The sequence below is a fragment of the Mirounga angustirostris genome, unplaced genomic scaffold (assembly GCF_029215605.1).
Source record: "Mirounga angustirostris isolate CCGP_5_RB_7025 unplaced genomic scaffold, mMirAng1.0.hap1 SCAF_3, whole genome shotgun sequence".
Classification (NCBI taxonomy): domain Eukaryota; kingdom Metazoa; phylum Chordata; class Mammalia; order Carnivora; family Phocidae; genus Mirounga; species Mirounga angustirostris.
In genome coordinates this window covers 27,258,290-27,276,004 of record NW_026991711.1, presented here as the reverse complement: position 1 = coordinate 27,276,004, position 17,715 = coordinate 27,258,290, and the positions used below count along the sequence as shown (strand labels likewise).

At 35.0% G+C, this 17,715-nt stretch overlaps 1 long non-coding RNA gene across 3 annotated transcripts in view; it reads left to right on the top strand.

Annotated features, from left to right (window-relative positions):
* Positions 1-2,604: 2,604 nt before the first annotated feature.
* LOC123839833 (uncharacterized) overlaps positions 2,605-17,715 on the top strand; it is an 80,785-nt gene continuing 65,674 nt past the window's right edge. For all 3 annotated transcript variants that reach the window (XR_010409957.1, XR_006789764.2, XR_008505702.2), the window contains exon 1: positions 2,605-2,727. This is a non-coding gene — a long non-coding RNA (uncharacterized LOC123839833). The remainder of the gene's footprint in view (positions 2,728-17,715) is intronic.

The following is a 17,715-nucleotide window of genomic DNA, read 5'->3' as shown; positions in this document are numbered from 1 at the left end:
GAAGAGAAAGAAATACTTCCCAACTCATTACATGAGGCTAGCATTACACTGTTATCAAACCCAAAGATGGCAAGAACACAAAATGCTGACTAATATCCCTTATAAACATGATACAAAAATTCCTAACAAAATTTTAGAGAACAAATCCATAAATATATAAAGTGTAGTTTATCCCAAGAATCCATCAATAATTTACCATTCAATAATCAAATAATATTATTCACTATATTAACAAACTAAAAATTGAGACATTTGGTATATAAACCATTTCCTCTAGGTTTGGAATTCTACTTTTCTCCCGGAGAAGGTTGGAGTTGGATTCTAGTTATAGGTCTGGAAGTAATGAGGGGTGGTAAAAATGGGACACAAGCAAAATTGCCTTGTCCTTGTAGGGTAAATGCCTTAGGCATTCATTACAGAGACCTCAAACAAGGCAAGAAGAAACGAGTTGCTTCCTCAGATGAGAGAATCTCCATCGGATTTAGTGGTTCAGAGTGAACTGTTTTATGTAACCTAATCTTATGAGTTTATTCTAATTCTCTGTTTACTGCCCCCCAACCTGTTTCCTAAAACCAACGGATATGTTTGCAAGTATGAATAATATATATATATATATATATTTTTTTTTTTTTTGCTAACTCACTTTGCTTCCTCAAGCTTCTGCTACAAGTGATAAAGACTTATTCAATGGGATCTTGAAGAATTAGGGCTTTGATCTTTTTGTTCTCATTCTTTAGGCCCCACAAGTCAGTTACAAAAAGGAAAGCTGACACCACAGTTCTAGAATTTCATAATCAACGTTTTATTTAATAATAGCAGCTATTTAATCAAGACTTAAACTCCTGAGCACAGGAGAACCCTGGTAATAAGGCACTGTTGTGCCACTGCATGTCAGGGACTGTTAGAGAACTGTTCTCTGTGGTTGTTTTCTCACTGTGTTCTGATCCATGCATAGCAAATATCCCATCTGGGATTCTTATCACTGAATGTCTACTACCTTCAACCATTTCCAGGGCCAATATTCTTTCAGTTATTTTTATAGTTAAAAAAATGGAAATGTGCTGGCCAGTTTAAGAAAAATAGCATTCATTAAAGAATATTAGAATTTAACATGATCAGTAGGATAATTAGAGAAAACAAAATTTGAGCTTAAACTTGTAGATGAATATCTAAAAATATGCTGCAAAATTTAGCTCATAGGAAAACCTATTCTGGGCTTCCTCTCAAAATGAAATGGCAAAAAAAAAAAATCAACTTTACTGCAATGCTTATTGTCTGTTATTACTCCCAAAACTGATGCCACCTCTCCATGAGAAATATAATCTTGCTACTACTACCATTCCTCAAGCCTAGAATTCAAAATTTCAGTTTTACTGAGTAGAACATGACTCACGATGTGCTGATTTTTTAAAAATACAAGCAAGTTATACAAAGATGGTTGGTGCCCAGGAATATGCCATATTTTCCTGACAGTTTGCTTCACCTATTTCTCCATGTATAAGTAGGGTTTATTTATCATATTTATATTCCTAAGTTAGTACATATACTGTAGGATATAGGATCATGACAAAAATAGAGGATTGGTTATCACCTACAGATCCTGTAGTTTGAGCTAGAGATAATATGTGATTGGACTCTGTTGCTTCACTTTTGACAGTGTGAGAAGATATTTTCAACTGTCTGAAACTTGAAAGTATTATATGAGTCTTTACAGTAAAATGACTATGAAAGCTAGAGGCATGTACCTATTGAGTAATCAAAAAGATGGGATCTAGTCAGGATGTCTGTCATGTTTTGGCCACCTAGTTCTGAACTACCATCCTATTTAGGGAAAACTCTTTATTATGTGAGTTTTGGTGAATGGGGAGCAGATAATCTCTCACTCCCTGCAGCTAAGCTTTTAGACACATAACTTAGGCTAACTCAATCATATATTCCCAGAGGGACATTGAAATTTGAGAGTGCTGCAAAGAGAGGGAGATTTAGAATTTATTCACAGTGGCAGAGATGGAGTTGAGATTTTGTTGATCACAGCAGGGAATGTCATCTTTGGGTTTTTATGAAGATTTAATAAGTTGATGTAAATAAACTGGCTTGAATAATTCACAGAGCATATCCTAGGTGTTTATTATTAATAAGTGAGAGGCCACTTCAGGCATTGCCAAAATTGGACTTAAGAGCATTTTACTAGTCCAGGAATTCAGAATTAAAAATCACCCCTTGCTATTGTAATTTAGTTTGTACTTCCTTAGATGTGAAATAAATATTTTATTAAATTGGATATTTATATGAATCAAATGACTCAATGTATGACCTCCAATCAGTATAACTCATTTACTCTTGCAAAAGTTACCATGTGATCACTTTTTGTGTTTTGGGAGTAGACTTACAAAAAGGGATGCAGAACCAGTGCAACAGATAGACAATTTCACTACATTAATCCTCTTATGGGAAGAAAAGGAGAACTAGTGTGTGGTATTGCCTAAGCACAAAGCCATATGCAGTAAGTGGAAGGGCTGGCTATCCAATGTAGCAGATCTGCTCATTTCACCATATCCAGCTTTTGTGCTAGTTGGAGACAGTCCTGGAGTATTGTGTAATGTTTCAGAAAGTCCAGTATGGGGAGTGCTGTTTGCATAGTATACACCATCTACTGCTTTGCATTTTGTTCTTAGAATTTCTGGAATTAGTGTTCTTGAGTACTGCCAAACTGCAGCCTCAGTGAAGGTAAATATATTTTATTCTCTGTCTTTGGAAGTATGAGAATTGTAAGTGTTGTTTGTTTTTACTTTTTATTATATTTATGATAGAAAAAATAGTATAATATAATTGGACAAATTCTAAAATTCATCTCAATTTTTATACTAATAGTCTTCATTTTATACATAAGGAAGCTGAAATCTAGCAATTCTAATGATTTGTCCAAGGTCATACATATAATAAATGGCAGAAGTGGATGAAATCTGGGTTTTGATGACCAGAGGTAATGTGCTTTTCACAACAGTCACTCATTAAGCTTCCTCCTAACAGAGAACACTTTATAGCTGACTAATGGTCATCACAAATGTAGATGGTCTTAGACAATTAAGAGTCAAATAACGTGAGTTTATTTTACATATAGAAAATGCATAATTTAATTGAAACATAAATCTGGTTTTGTTTTGTTTTGGTTTTTATGTGTTATTTTGGTAAGTATGAAAAGATAATAGTAATCTGTAATATATGCTACAGTGGCACAGTGTAAGACTGGAATCAAGATCTTTTAATTTTAAGGCAATTATTCACAATGCAGATGATATTTAAAAAATCATAAATATATATATGTAAATAAATTTAAAATTACACAAACATTATTATTTCAAAAACATTTTGCCCATCCTCTATCCTCTTCCCTCCGGCAACCAAAAGTTTGTTTTCTTTATTTATGAGCCTATTTCCACTTCTTGTTTGTTTATTTGTTTGTTTTGTTTCTTAAATTCCACATATGAGTGAAATTATATGGTATTTGTCTTTTTCTGACTGGCTTATTTCATTTAGCATAATATTCTCTAGGTCCATCCATGTAGTTGCAAATGGCAATACGCCATTCTCTTTTATGGCTGAGTAACGTTCCATTGTATATATATACCATACCTTCTTTTTTTTTTTAAGATTTTATTTATTTATTTGACAGAGAGAGACACAGCGAGAGAAGGAACACAAGCAGGGGGAGTGGGAGAGGGAGAGGCAGGTTCCCTTCTGAGCAGGGAGTCCTATGCGGGGCTCAATCCCAAGGCCCTGGGACCATGACCTGAGCTGAAGGCAGATGCTTAACACCTGAGCCACCCAGGTGCCCCTATACCACACCTTCTTTATCCATTCATAATCATTATGGCTGAGATTAAAATCCTTTACACCACCATTCCTAATCCCAACTTCCTCTCTGCCTTCCCTTTGGGTAGTCATCTCTTAAAAGGTATTTTTCAATCCACATGATTTTCTAAGCATTTCTATACATATAACTTTGTCCAAAAATGAAGGTTGGGATAATTCGTTAAAGACCCTAAACTCTACATATTCCTATTTAATTTGCTGTGTTTACAAAATCATAATAATATCAATGGATATAATTAATTTCAGCAAAGCATTACATAATATAGATTTTATTTGGCCATTTTCATTCTGAAGTAATTTTAAATAATCCACTTTTTCAATTGTATCAGTAATATTTCATAAATATTGTCCTTATACATAATTTGATTATCTTTGTGATTAATTAGAGAAGGGAGGTAATTGTTTTGTAAATTTCATCTCTGGAGATTATTAGAAGAAATATTGAACAGATTTTCAAATTCATGTGACTTTAAGAGTGGTTTTGTTTTGAATCAGAGTTAACAAATGACTAGTATCTTTTCTGTTCTATAATTCTGTATCTGTTTTTTTAAATAAACTTCAGAAAAAATAATAGAGAGAATAGGAGAGTCTTAAAACTCTCAACACTTTTCAAAAAGTTGTTTTTATAAGAGTAAATCAAAAGGTAAATCAAAAAAATATTTTCAGACAAATGAAAATTTAAACACAACATATCAAAACTTATGAGATGCAACAAAGGAAGTTCAGAGAGAAAAGCTTATGGCTATTAACACATACATTAAGAAAAAAGAAACATCTCAATTTACTACCCAACATTACACCTCAAAATCTAGAAAATGAACAAATTAAGCCCAAAGTTAAGAGAAGGAAGGAAATAATAAAGACTAAAGCAGAAATAAATGGAACAGAGAACAGGAAAGATTAGTGAAACTAAGAGTTGGTTCTTTGAAAAGATAAAGTTGGCAAACGTTTAGCCAGACTAACCAAGAAAAAAAAAAAAGAGGCTGAATTGGGAAGAAATAGAAAATCTGAACAGACCAATAACAAGAAAGGAGATCAATCAATAATCAAAAACCTCTCACCAAAGAAAAACCCATGATCAGATGGTTTCTTAGATTAATTCTACTGAACATTTAAAGAAGAGTAAATGCTAATTCTCAAACTCTTCCCAAAATGTGCAGAGGTAAAAACACTCCTAAACTCATTTTACAAGCCTAGCATTATCCTGATACCAAAGCCAGACAGGGACACTCCAAGAAAAGAAAACTACAAGTCAATATCCCTGATGATTATAGATGAAAAAGTTCTCAATAAAATACTAGCTAACTGAATTCAACAGCAATTAGAAGGATCATACTTTATGATCAAGTGGAATTCACCCCTGGGATACAAGGATGATTCAACCAAAGAAAATCAATAAATACATCACATTAATAGAATGAAAGATAAAATATGTATAATCATCTGATGGATGCAGAAAAAGCATTTGACAAATACAACATCTTTTCATGATAAAAACTTGCAACAAATGGGGTATAGAAAGAATGTACCTTGACATATAAAGGTCACATATGACAAACCCACAGCTAGTGTCATACTCAACCCTGAAGGGTTAAAAGCTTTTCTTATAAGATGAGGAACAAGACAAGGGTACCCACTCTCACCAATTTTATTCAGTGCAGTAATGGAAGTCCTAGCCAGAGCAATGAAGCAAGAAAAAGAAATAAAAGGCATCCATATTGGAAAGGAAAAAGTAAAATGGTCTGTTTTCAGATGACGTGATTTTATATATGGAAAGTCCTAGACTCCACCAAAAATTTAGAACTAATTAATAATATCCAGTAAAGTTGTGGGATATAAAATCAATATATTTAGAAATCAGTTGCATTTCTATAAATAACAGCCACATTTCTAAAAAAGAAATTAAGGGATTCATAATAGTCTTTCTGCTTGCATTGTTCAGCCTTCTCTGCTGCTTCACCTTGCATACCTTCAGGTAACCTTAAGTGACACCTTTTCACTAGCTTTCCAGACTAATTAAGTCTCAATGCTATCTAAAATTTTACTGCATATTTTACTCCCCTTTCTGATATTGGTAACACTTGTATTAATTGCTCAGTGTGTATCTTCATATTAGACTGTTCAGGAACTATTCTGTCATGCTCACTGCTGTGTGCCTAGATCTGTCACAGAGTAGAGGTCAATGATTAATTGTTGCTGATTTAATATCTTCACTATTTCAAACTTGGGTGACTTGGAATATGAAATAATTTATTTTATTTTATTTTTTTAAGAGATTTATTTTTTTTAAGATTTTATTTTATTTATTTGACAGAGAGAGAGACAGACAGCTAGAGAGGGAACACAAGCAGGGGGAGTGGGAGAGGGAGAAGCAGGTTTCCCGCGGAGCAGGGAGCCCGATGCGGGGCTCGATCCCAGGACCCTGGGATCATGACCTGAGCAGAAGGCAGACGCTTAACGGCTGAACCACCCAGGCGCCCCTGAAATAATTATTGATAGAAATAAGGATCTAAAACGAAAAGCTAATTTTTCCAGGAAATAAGATAAATGTATGTTTTCATGCTCAATTTTAATTTAGATAGGACTTCCAGGTATAGTCATTTAGAGCCAATAATAAGCACGAAGCTTAAAAAAAGTACAAAAGGAAACACTAAAATGAATAAAAAACTTAAAATACAAATAGTCGTATATTGATAAGGAGAAAAAAGAAAACATGTGGCAGAGAACACAAAATTGCCTAAGCATGAGCATCCACTATGAGAATCTAATCATTAAGGTTATGAGAATTAATATGATTGCTCAGGAAAAAATACAGGAATAAAGCCAAGGACTGAACTTTGAAGAACGGCTTAATTTTGGGAATAGAGTGAACAATAATAGCATGTAAAGGATAGAGAGAAAGAAGAGAGCAATGTTTGTATGAAGTTACAGAAACCAGAGAAGGGAGTGCATGAGTCAGAACAAGTGCTACAAAAGAGTCTGAGGCTGGAGACTGAGGAAATGATGGTGTTCAGTACGTAGGAGTAGGAGTTCAACAGTGCTTTTCAAGGAACAGTTGGAGTAGGGTAGGGGAGTTACATTAAAGAGTTTTAAGAACTATTTGGAAAAGACAAAATGGGAGCTAGGACACAAATATTTTTCAAGGATTCAGGTCAAAAGTTTGAAAAATGAGGGGCACCTGTGTGGATCAGTTGGTTAAGCATCTGCCTTTTGGCTCAGGTCATGATCCCAGGGTCCTGGGATTGAGCCCCCCATGGGCTCCCTGCTTAGCGGGGAGTCTGCTTCTCCTTCTTCCTCTGCTGTTCCCCATGCTTGTGCTCTCTCACTCTCTCTGTCAAATAAGTAAATAAAATCTTTAAAATAAAAGTGTGAAAAATGGGGTTTTAGCTTGAAAGGAGGGCAGGTTTTTTATTTTTCTTTCAAAGGAAAAGGAAGATTTGACCATGTATAAGGTAGAAAGAAATATCCAGTGAATTGGGTTGAGTTAGAGAATTAAGAAAGAAAAGAGATTAACTGAGGAAGAAACTTATTAGAAAAGGCATAGAGATTATTATTTACCTTTATCATCATCATCATTATTATCATTGCCATCTTTATTAGGATAGATTCAAGAATGTAGGTTGAGAGCTTCAGCTTTTCAAATAATAATAATAGCCGTAATTTGTTAAATGTTTACAATCTGCCAAAAATCTGTTAATTACCCCTTATCCCCTGTAAGGTAGAAAATTGTACATCTATTTTGGAGATGATGACATTGAGGTTGTGAAGCTGGAAAACTGGTCAGGGTCACTCCATGTCAACAAAGAGTATTTAACTTTGACTCCAAACCCAAAGCACTCCACCACAGCATGATGCTGTTTCCCTGCAAAGGGAATGATTTCCTCAAAACAATGCAAAAGCAAAGAGGGAGAGATGCACAGATTTTTTGAGTGGAAACGAAGGCAATTGGGTAAGCTTAGGTTGGGATGGTTTCAATTTTCCCAGTAGGAGGTGAGGTTATGTGCTTAGAGGGGAGGGGGGAGCACTGGGATTAGGGACTTGAGTGCAGTGGAAACATTTGGAACAGCTGCGGCGAGGAATGCACTAGGGAGTCAACAAATGATAAACAAAAGATTTGCTGAGATACAGTGAGAGACCAGTTGAGGTTACTTGACTTGGTCACTACTGTCTAGTGACTTGCTTCAGTTTACAAACATGGGAAGAGAAATTGGGCAGTAAGGGTTATTGAAATGTGGGGATTGGTAAGGTGGAAATAGCTGGAGATCAAAGAGGGGGGAGAAGTAAGTGGGCCGTAAGTGCATTATGACCTGATTGATTGTGTGGGTGTTGGCAGAGTAGAGAGGAAGGGTGTGGCTCCGAGGAAGAAGTGTGCATGATGAAGCTACTAGACTGCATGATGAAGATGAAGACAGAAGAAGAGAAGACATGAGAGAGGCAGAAGGATAGCAATCCATCTGTAGTTTAATAATGATAAAATAATTTTAAAAAGAATTGCTAACATTTAATGATTGCTCATCTTCGGCTAAAACCAATACCTGTGTTACTGTGTTGAATTCTCATAATAACACCATCAGTTTGATATCATTATCTCCACTCTATATGTGAAGAAACCAAAAGCTGGATAAATTAAGTAACTTGAAGAGGATTTTAATCCTCCTGGAAATGGAAGAGAGGGGATTCAAGGACAGATTGTTGGGCAGCAGAGCCCAGTGAACTTATCCAAGAAGGAATCTTTGATGAGGGTTGAGGCGCCCCTTTGTAACATATACACATGGTTGAATAACTCCAGTTCTTTGAGATCCTTTAGTAAAAAAAAGATATATATATGCTTATATGTAATTCTTATAAAATCCAAGTATACTACTTCATACATTTCATGTCATAGGAAAACTTTCTGGGGAAGGTACACACCTGCTAATTGTTACTAACACCCTCAGACATATTTTATTGGTCAGGCTGTAGTGCTCTTGCAAAGTTTTAGTTCTTGCAGCTGGATGAAGCTGCACGTTTTGAATGCCTGAAATTTGACCTAAATGGTGTTGACATTACAGTGACTGTGAGTGATGGAAAAGGAAACAAAAAATCTTGGATTCTTTTCCTCTACAGAGACCTCTTCTCCTTAAATTAATAACAACAACAGACTTAGAAAATATCTCATGAACCGTAGACTGCAGCCAGAAGTACAGCTGCGGAGTTCCAAGAGGCCCACAGAGACGCCTGCCTTTCAGGCTAAATCTTTCCACTCATAAAACTCCCCCTGTTGTGTTGTGAAAGTGTCCTCTCTGCTTGTTATTTTATTTATTTATTTTTGTTTTATTCTATTTTATTGACATTTAAGTGTCAGTGGAAAAGATCTCCAATGCTCGACATGGATAACTTTGGCAATCTATATTTATTGTGCTATGATTTCACAGAAACAGAAAGAGGGAAAGACAACTGAATTCAATAAGTGTATATTGACAAGTACACTAATGAGTGAAGTTCTAGATTCCTAGGGAGCTTACAAGGTGATTGAAGCATGATCTCTGTCCTCAGAAGCAATATGGTTTAGAGAGACAGGTGGGCAATACTGAGCGATGATTATAATATGAATCACAAGGTCACTTTATTTTGAAAAGTTTTGGAAGTGAGTTTTGGTAATATAGATGAGGAGATATTACATATGGTTAGTGGACCTGAAAAGTGATTGAGGCATTAATAGCAAGTAAAGCGAAGATTTTGATAGGTGTATGTAAGATTAAAACTCAAGCCAGGTAGAGAGTATCTCAGTATCACAGGCAGCAAGGCAAGACGGTGAAGGTAATTTTCATGAAACAATGTGGACCTGCTCTGTGTAGTAGCTCCAACTGTATGCATGAGAAATATGCACTGAGGCCATTTTTGAGATTTTTTAAAAAAAGATTTATTTATTTATTTGAGGGAGAGAAATAGAGAGATAGCAGGGGGAGGGGCAGAGGGAGAGGGAGAGAGAAAATCCTCAAGCAGACTCCCTGCTGAGTGTGGAGCTGGACGAGGGGCTTAATCCCAGGACTCTGAGATCATGACCTGAGCCGAAATCAAGAGTTGGCCATTTAACTGACTGAGCCACCCAGGCACCCTGAGAATTTTTTAATGTATGGTTGACGAGTACAAGCAGCATTGTTTTCTGCGACTGTGAGCAGTGAAAGATTTATGAACAACTAAGTCATATAATCCATATATTCTTTAGGCAACACATTCACTTAAAGATATGAATGAGGCAATTACCTGGAACATTATACTTAATTACTTTTTCATTGTTTACTTATGCATTTTGCTAAAAGTAATATGCAAACTTTAATTACATTGATATATGTGATAAGGGAGTTAAATAATTGACCCTATATAATGACAGAAACTTTGAATGAAGAAGCGTTAAGAGAGGTGTTCTAGATGCCCTTTGTCACTTCTCTTTCTGACAGTAAAGTAGACTTCAAACTCTGACTTTGCCACTTGAAATAGCTGAAAAGCTGGAGTGTGTGTGGCAGGAAGAGTAAACATGTTTATACCTGCATTGCTAAAGTGGCAAGATAACAAAGAATCCCACAGAGAATAACAATGAGAAGAACATCCAGAAAGTAACCAATCATCAAAACCTACTTTGACCTTACTGAAAAACTTGGATACCTTGAATTTTCTGCTCTGATGGTTGTATGGGAATTAGCCTAAGGAGACAGTCTAACCTAGAGTTAGGAGCCCATATAAGGGACTCCCACTATAAAGCTGGAAAAAAAGGGATTTTGTTGGCATTGTAAGGATAAGAGGGAAATGAAACTGTCAAACAGAAAGTGACCGAAAAACAAAAGAAAAACTAACAAAGCAACCAAAATCTGTCTTCAACTTGGCATCTGGAGGAGAGGAAGAACAACCAACCCTCATTTCAGGTTGTGTTCATACAGACTATCTGTATGCTCAGAAAAAAATAACTAAAGTGATTTTAGGTTGGTAGTACATCCATGAAATAAAGAGACCCAACTTCAATGAAATAATACCAATGTGTATGAAAAAAAGAGAAATTTTAAGAAACATTTTACTCCCAAATTAATTTTTTTGAGAGTGGCAAAGCTTTGATACTAAAACAGACTAGAATAGAAATTCATGAGAATTTCTCTTATGAAAAAAATGTCTTCAATCAAACAGTAATAAACCAAATCAGCACTGTTAAAAAGTATGATTCAGAATGAGCTAACTGCATTTATCACAGAAACAAAACCTTGGATTAAGGTTAGGAAATTGATTCCTATAGGTAACCATATGTATCAAGACTAGTTATTGTCCCAATATTTATTTTCTCCTTCTTCCGTATAAATGGAAGTTTTGCTGAGAAATACGAGTTTCTAGAAATACAGCGGGGTTTTTAAAAATTTACTTTGAAGTTTTTTAGTGTGAGCATGTATTTTCCCAGAATAGCACACTAATTTCCCAGGCTTCTCTGCAAATACATGCTGTCTTGGGTCTAAATTCTGGCCAAAAGAATGCCAGATGGTGTGATGCATTTAACTTTCATTCAGTTCTCTTAAATAAAAAGGAGCAGGAGCATACCTGATTTCAACTTTTTTTCCTTTTTTGCTTGCAAAATGTTGATATCTCCTACAATACCCTTGTAAACACATTGAAGAATGGAGGCAAAAGGCAGAAAGAATCTGGAACAGATTCTATATCATACTTGAAGTCTTCATGCCTCGTCTACTAAATACAAAAGAAATAAACTTTTATTAAGCAATTCTTACTTGAGATTCATTAACAGTTACTGAATCTATATACTGAGTAATACACCACATTAATATAAAGAAGAAAAACCATATGATCATCTCAGTACATAAGGAAAATGTATTTAAAAATGTTCAACATCAATTCATTAAATATCAAATTAGGGTTGGAAGAAAATTTCATTAAGCTAGTAAAAGGCATAAAATCATCTACAATATCTACAGTAAATATTATAATTACGATGAAATGATGTTAGCATTCTCACTAACAATGTGGTAGATTAAAGAGGGTCATAAATTGTTTGACACCCTTGCTGGGTTCTATGTCTCCTAGCCTTGAATCTTGGTAGGCTCTTTGAAGAATACGGCAAAAGTGAGGATACACCAGTTTCTGGGCCCAGGCTTTAAGAAACCAGCAGCTTCCATTTCCACCCCTGTGCAATCTTCTCTCTGGGTGCCTTGGTCACCATGTAAGAAGTTGAACTACACTGAGAACAGCTTGCTGGGAAGGCCGTATATCCCCATTCAGATGGGTAGTCCCACATAAGCTCAGCTGCTAATTCATTCTTGCCAAGACTCCAGACATGTAAACGAAGCCATTTTGGACATTGCAACCAGTCCATGTGCCAGCAGAACATTAATTCAGGGCCACAGTTAAAATATATGGAGGAAAGAACTGCTCAGCCAAGTTCTTAACATAGTCTTAAGAATAATAGAAAAGGTGGTTTTATTCTCCAGTTACTTTAAAAAAAAAACAACAAAAAAACAAACAGACTTTAGTTTCTAGGACAGTTTTAGGTTAACCAAAAACCTGAGCAGACAGTATGTAGAGTTCCCATATACCACCTCCCCCCATATAGTTTCCCCTATTAGTAACATTATGCTTTAGTGTGGTGTTTGTTACAATTAATTAATGAGCCCCTCATTAACTAATGTTCATAGTTTATATTAAGGCTCACTCTTGGTGTTGTACAGTTTATAGATCTTGACAAATGCTTAATGCCATGTATACACTGTTAAAATATCATAGTTTCACAGCCCTAAAAACCTCCTGTATTTTTTCTATTTATCCTATCACCCTCCAATCCCGGGAAACCACTGTTCTTATTCCTGCCTCTATAGTTTTGCCTTTTCCAGAATGTCATATCATTGGAGTAATAGAGTACGTGGTATTTTCAGACTGGCTTCTTTTATTTAGCAATATGCATTTAAGGTCTTTTCATGGATTAATAGCTCATTTCTTTTAATCACTGAATATTTCATTGTACGGCTATACCATAATTTTCCATTCACCTATTGAAGGACATTTTCTTTGATTCTAGATTTTGGTGATTATAAATAAATCTGCTATAAACATTATGTGAAAGCTGTTGTGTAGACATAAGCTTTCAATTCAAGACATCCTAGGATGTAATTGTTGATACATACAGTATGACTATGTTTAGTTTTGAAAGAAACTGCCAAGGTATGAGTTGTAAGACTGAACCATTGTGAATTCTCACCACTAATGAATGATAGTTCCTGTTGGTCTGTATCTGCACCAAAATTTGGAGGTGTTAGTGTTTTTTGTTCTTGTCAGTGTCTTGCATTTTAGCCATTCTAATAGGTGTGTACTGATATCTCATTTTTTTAAATTTAAAATTCCCTAATGACATTTAATGTTGAGTATCTTTTCATTGGTCTATTTGCCATCTGTATTGTGTATCTTCTTTGATGAGGTGTTTCTTTTGCCCATATTTAAATTGGGTTGCTTATTTTCTTATTCTTAAATTTTAAGAATTATTTATATATTTTGAAGGCATGGCTTTTATTAGATATGTTTTGCAAAACATTTTTCCCAGTCTGCAGTTTGCCTTATTCTCTGAGTAGTATCTTCCTCTATGGGAGAAAAATTAATTTTTAAAGTCCAATCTGTTAATTTACATTTCAGTCCATTCAATGGTCCATTCTGTGTTAATTTTTGTGAAAGGTACAAAATCTGTGTCTAGATTCTTTTTTCTCCTATTCTTCCTTTTTCATGTAGATGTCCCATTGTTCTATCACCATTTGGTAAAAAGACAATTCTTTCTCCATTGAATTGTCTTTGATTACTTATAAAAATCAGGCTACTTTGGAGTCTTGCAGCTCAAAACTGGGGACTCATAGATGGAAAGTACAGGCTGCATCAAGCTAAACTCAGGAGGGCATAATTTTTTTCAATCAGCACATGGCACTGAACATCTATATGTCGAATCCTGTGGAAATGAAACATTTTTTGCTCTCAGAGAACATCCAAAGTAGGATCATTTTGGCTGCTGTGCTGAGAATATACTGACAGACAGTATGGGAGGAATAATGAAAAAAATATGAAGTTATTGCAAAATTTTTCCATGTCATCTAAAATGCCTAATTTAGGCTCAAGACAAGCTTGATGTAGGAAGACTGTGAATTCATCTCCACCATGGAACACACCAAATTACACCTATTAATACAACAACTTCTGAAGAACTGAGGGCTGACTGAACAGCTACTAAACGACCAAAGATAGAGAGAATGGCAAGAGAACAGTCAGAGAGATGGAGACATGCCATGGTTTAAAAGAGTAACAAGCATATGCAATCACAGCTCCAGACAGCGACCAAAGGCACCAAGTCCATACAGTCTGCATAGGGGACACCATACATGAGGCCACTCCTTCAACTTTAGGAGAGGGAGCCATTTCACCTAATCCATAGAAAAACACAAAGTCAAGCAAAATGGAGAGACTGAGGAATATGCTCCAAAAGAAAGAACAACAACAACAAAATGCAGAAAAAGAACTAAATGAAACAGAAATAAGCAATATGCCTGATAAAGAATTTAAAGGAATTATCATAGAGATATTTACTAGGCTGGAGAAAAGAATAGAAGAACTCAGTAAGACCTTCAATAAAGAGATAGAAAATATTAAAAAGAACCAATCAGAGACAAAGAATACCATAACTGAAATAAAGAAACACACTAGATGGAATCAACAGTAGATTTGAGCATTTGGAAGAATGTATCAGCAATCTGGAAGATAAGATAATGGAAAGCACAGAAGCTGAAGAGCAAAAAGAGAAAAAAACTAAAAAAATGAGAATAGATTAAGAGATCTCTTGGACAACATCAGAAGAACAAATATTCACATTATAGGGGTCCTAGAAGAAGAAGGGAGAGAAAGGTGGAGTAAACATATTTCAAGAAATAATAACTGAAAACTTCCTGAACCCAGGTACGGAAATAGATATCCAAGTCCAAGAGTCAGAGAGTTCCAAATAAGATGAATCCAAGGAGGTCCACATCATGGCACATAATAATTAAAATATCAAATGTTAAAGATAAAGAGAGAATCTTAAAAGCAGCAAGAGAAACAAAAAGTTACCTGCAAGAGAAAACCTATAAGGCTATCAGTTAATTTTTCAGCAGAAACTTTGTGACTCAGAAGAGAGTGGCATGATATAATCCAAGTGCTGAAAGGGAAAAAAAAGCCTACAACCAAGAATACTTTACCTGGCAAGGATATCATTCAGATTTGAAGGAGAGATAAGCAGTTTCCCAGACAAACAAAAGATAAAAGAGTTCATCATCATTAAACCAGCCTTACAATAAATGTTAAAGGGACTTCTTATATGGAAAAGGAATGGCCATAAGAAAAATAATAATAAAAAGATGTAAAATAGGGGCACCTGGGTGGCTCAGTCGTTAAGTGTCTGCCTTTGGCTCAGGTCATGATCCCAGGATCCTGGGATCGAGCCCCGCATCAGGCTCCCTGCTTGGCGGGAAGCCTGCTTCTCCTCCTTCCACTCCCCCTGCTTGTGTTCCCCTCTCTCGCTGTGTCTCTCTCTGTCCAATAAATAAAATCTTAAAAAAAAAAGATGTAAAATATAACAACACATACATAAAATATGGAGAAGGGAGTAAAAAAGGAAGAGACGGGGAAAGAAGTGAAAAAAAGAAGATTTCTTTCTTCTTCTGTTTTTTTTGTTTGTTTGTTTTTAAGAATGTGTTTGCACTTAAATGACTGTCATATTAACATGGACTGCTGTTTACTTAGGATGTTATATATTGACCAAATGGTGACCACACACCCAAAACCTATGATAGATACACAAAAGAGAAAGAGAAAGAAAGCCAAACAAGACACTATAAATGCTCACTGATCACAAAGAAAGAGAGCCAGAGAAGAAGAAAGGAACAAAGAACTACAAAATAACCAGAAAACAAATGTTTAAAATGACAATCAGTACATACCTACCAATAATTACTTTAAATGTAAATGACCTAAATGCTCCAATTGAAAGACATAGACCTGTGGAATGGATAAAAAAAACCAAAAAAACAAGACCCATCTGTATCTGCCTATAAGAGACTCAACTCAGACTTAGAGCCATATACAGACTGAAAGTGAAGAGATGGAAAAATATTCACCATGCAAATGGATGCAAAAAAGAAAGAAAGAAAGAAAGAAAAAGCCAAGGTAGCAATTAATATCAGACAAAATAGACTTTAAAACAAGAGACAAAGAAGGGCATTGCATAATGATAAAGGGGTCAGTCCAACAAGAGGATATAACAGTTGTAATTATTTTTGCATTCAACATGGTAGCACCCAAATATTTAAAGCAGTTAATAACAAACATAAAAAAGTAATCAGCAGTAATACAATAACAGTAGGGGGCTTTAACCTTTCACTTACCTTAATGGATGGATCATCCAGGCAGAAAAATCAATAAGAAAACAATATCTTTGAATGACACCTTGGATCAAATGGACATAACAGATATATACAGAACATTTCATCCCAAACAACAGAATACACATTCTTTTCAAGTGCACATGGAACACTTTTTAGAATAGATCACATATTAGACCATAAAATAAGCCTCAATATATTTAAGAAGCTAGAAATTATACCATACATCCTTTTGACAACAGTATGAAACTAGAAATAAATTGCACACACACACACACACACTTGAAAAAACACAGATATGTGGAGACTAAATAATATTATACTAAACAACCAATGGGTCAATGAAGCAATCAAAAACAAAATGAAAAAATACATGGAGACAAATGAAGAAGAAAAAGCAACAGACCAAAATCATGGGACACAGCAAAAGCACTTATAAGAGGAAAGTATATAGCAATACAGGCCTACCTTAAGAAACGAGAAAAACTCAAATAAACAATCTAACCTTACACCTAAAGGAACTAGAGAAAGAACAAACAAAACCCAGTGTGAGTACAAGAAAGGAAATAATAAAGATCAGAGCAGATAAAAAATGACATAGATACTAAAAAGCAATAGGAAAAAAAACAGTGAAGGCAAAAGGTGGTCCTTTGAAAAGATCAACAAAATACAGACCTTAGCCAGATGCATCAATAAAAAAAGAGAAAGGACCTAATACATAAAATAGAAATGAGAGAGGAGAAGTAATAAATTACAGCACAGAAATACAAAAGATTATATGAGCGCACTATGAAAAATTATATGCCAACAAATTGGACAAACTAGAATACATGGATAAATTCCTAGAAACATACAATCTTCCAAAACTGAACCAGGAAGAAATAGAAAATCTGAACAGACTGATTACAAGTAACAAAATTAAACTGGTAATAAAAAAAAAAACCCAAAAAATAAAAGTCCGGGGACTTGATGGATTCATAAGTGAATTCTACAAGACAATTAAAAGAGCTAAAACCTATTTTCCTCAAACTATTTCCCCCCCGCAAAAAAAAAAAAAAAAAAAATAGAAGAGGAAGGAAAGCTTCCAAATACATTCTATGAGGCCAGCATTATCCTGATTCCAAAACCAAAGACTCCGCAAAAAAAGAAAATTACAGGCCAATGTCCCTGATAAACATAATGCAAAAGTCCTCAACAAAATAGTAGCAAACCACATGCAACAATACATTAAAAAGATTATTCACCATGATCAGGAGGTATTTATTCCTGGGATGCAAGGATGGTTGAATATTTGTCAATCAATGTCATACACCACATCAACAAAACAAAGGATAAAAAACATATGATCATCTCAAGATGCAGAAAAAACATTTGACAAGATTAAACATCCTTCATGATAAAAACTTAACAAAATGGGTTTAGA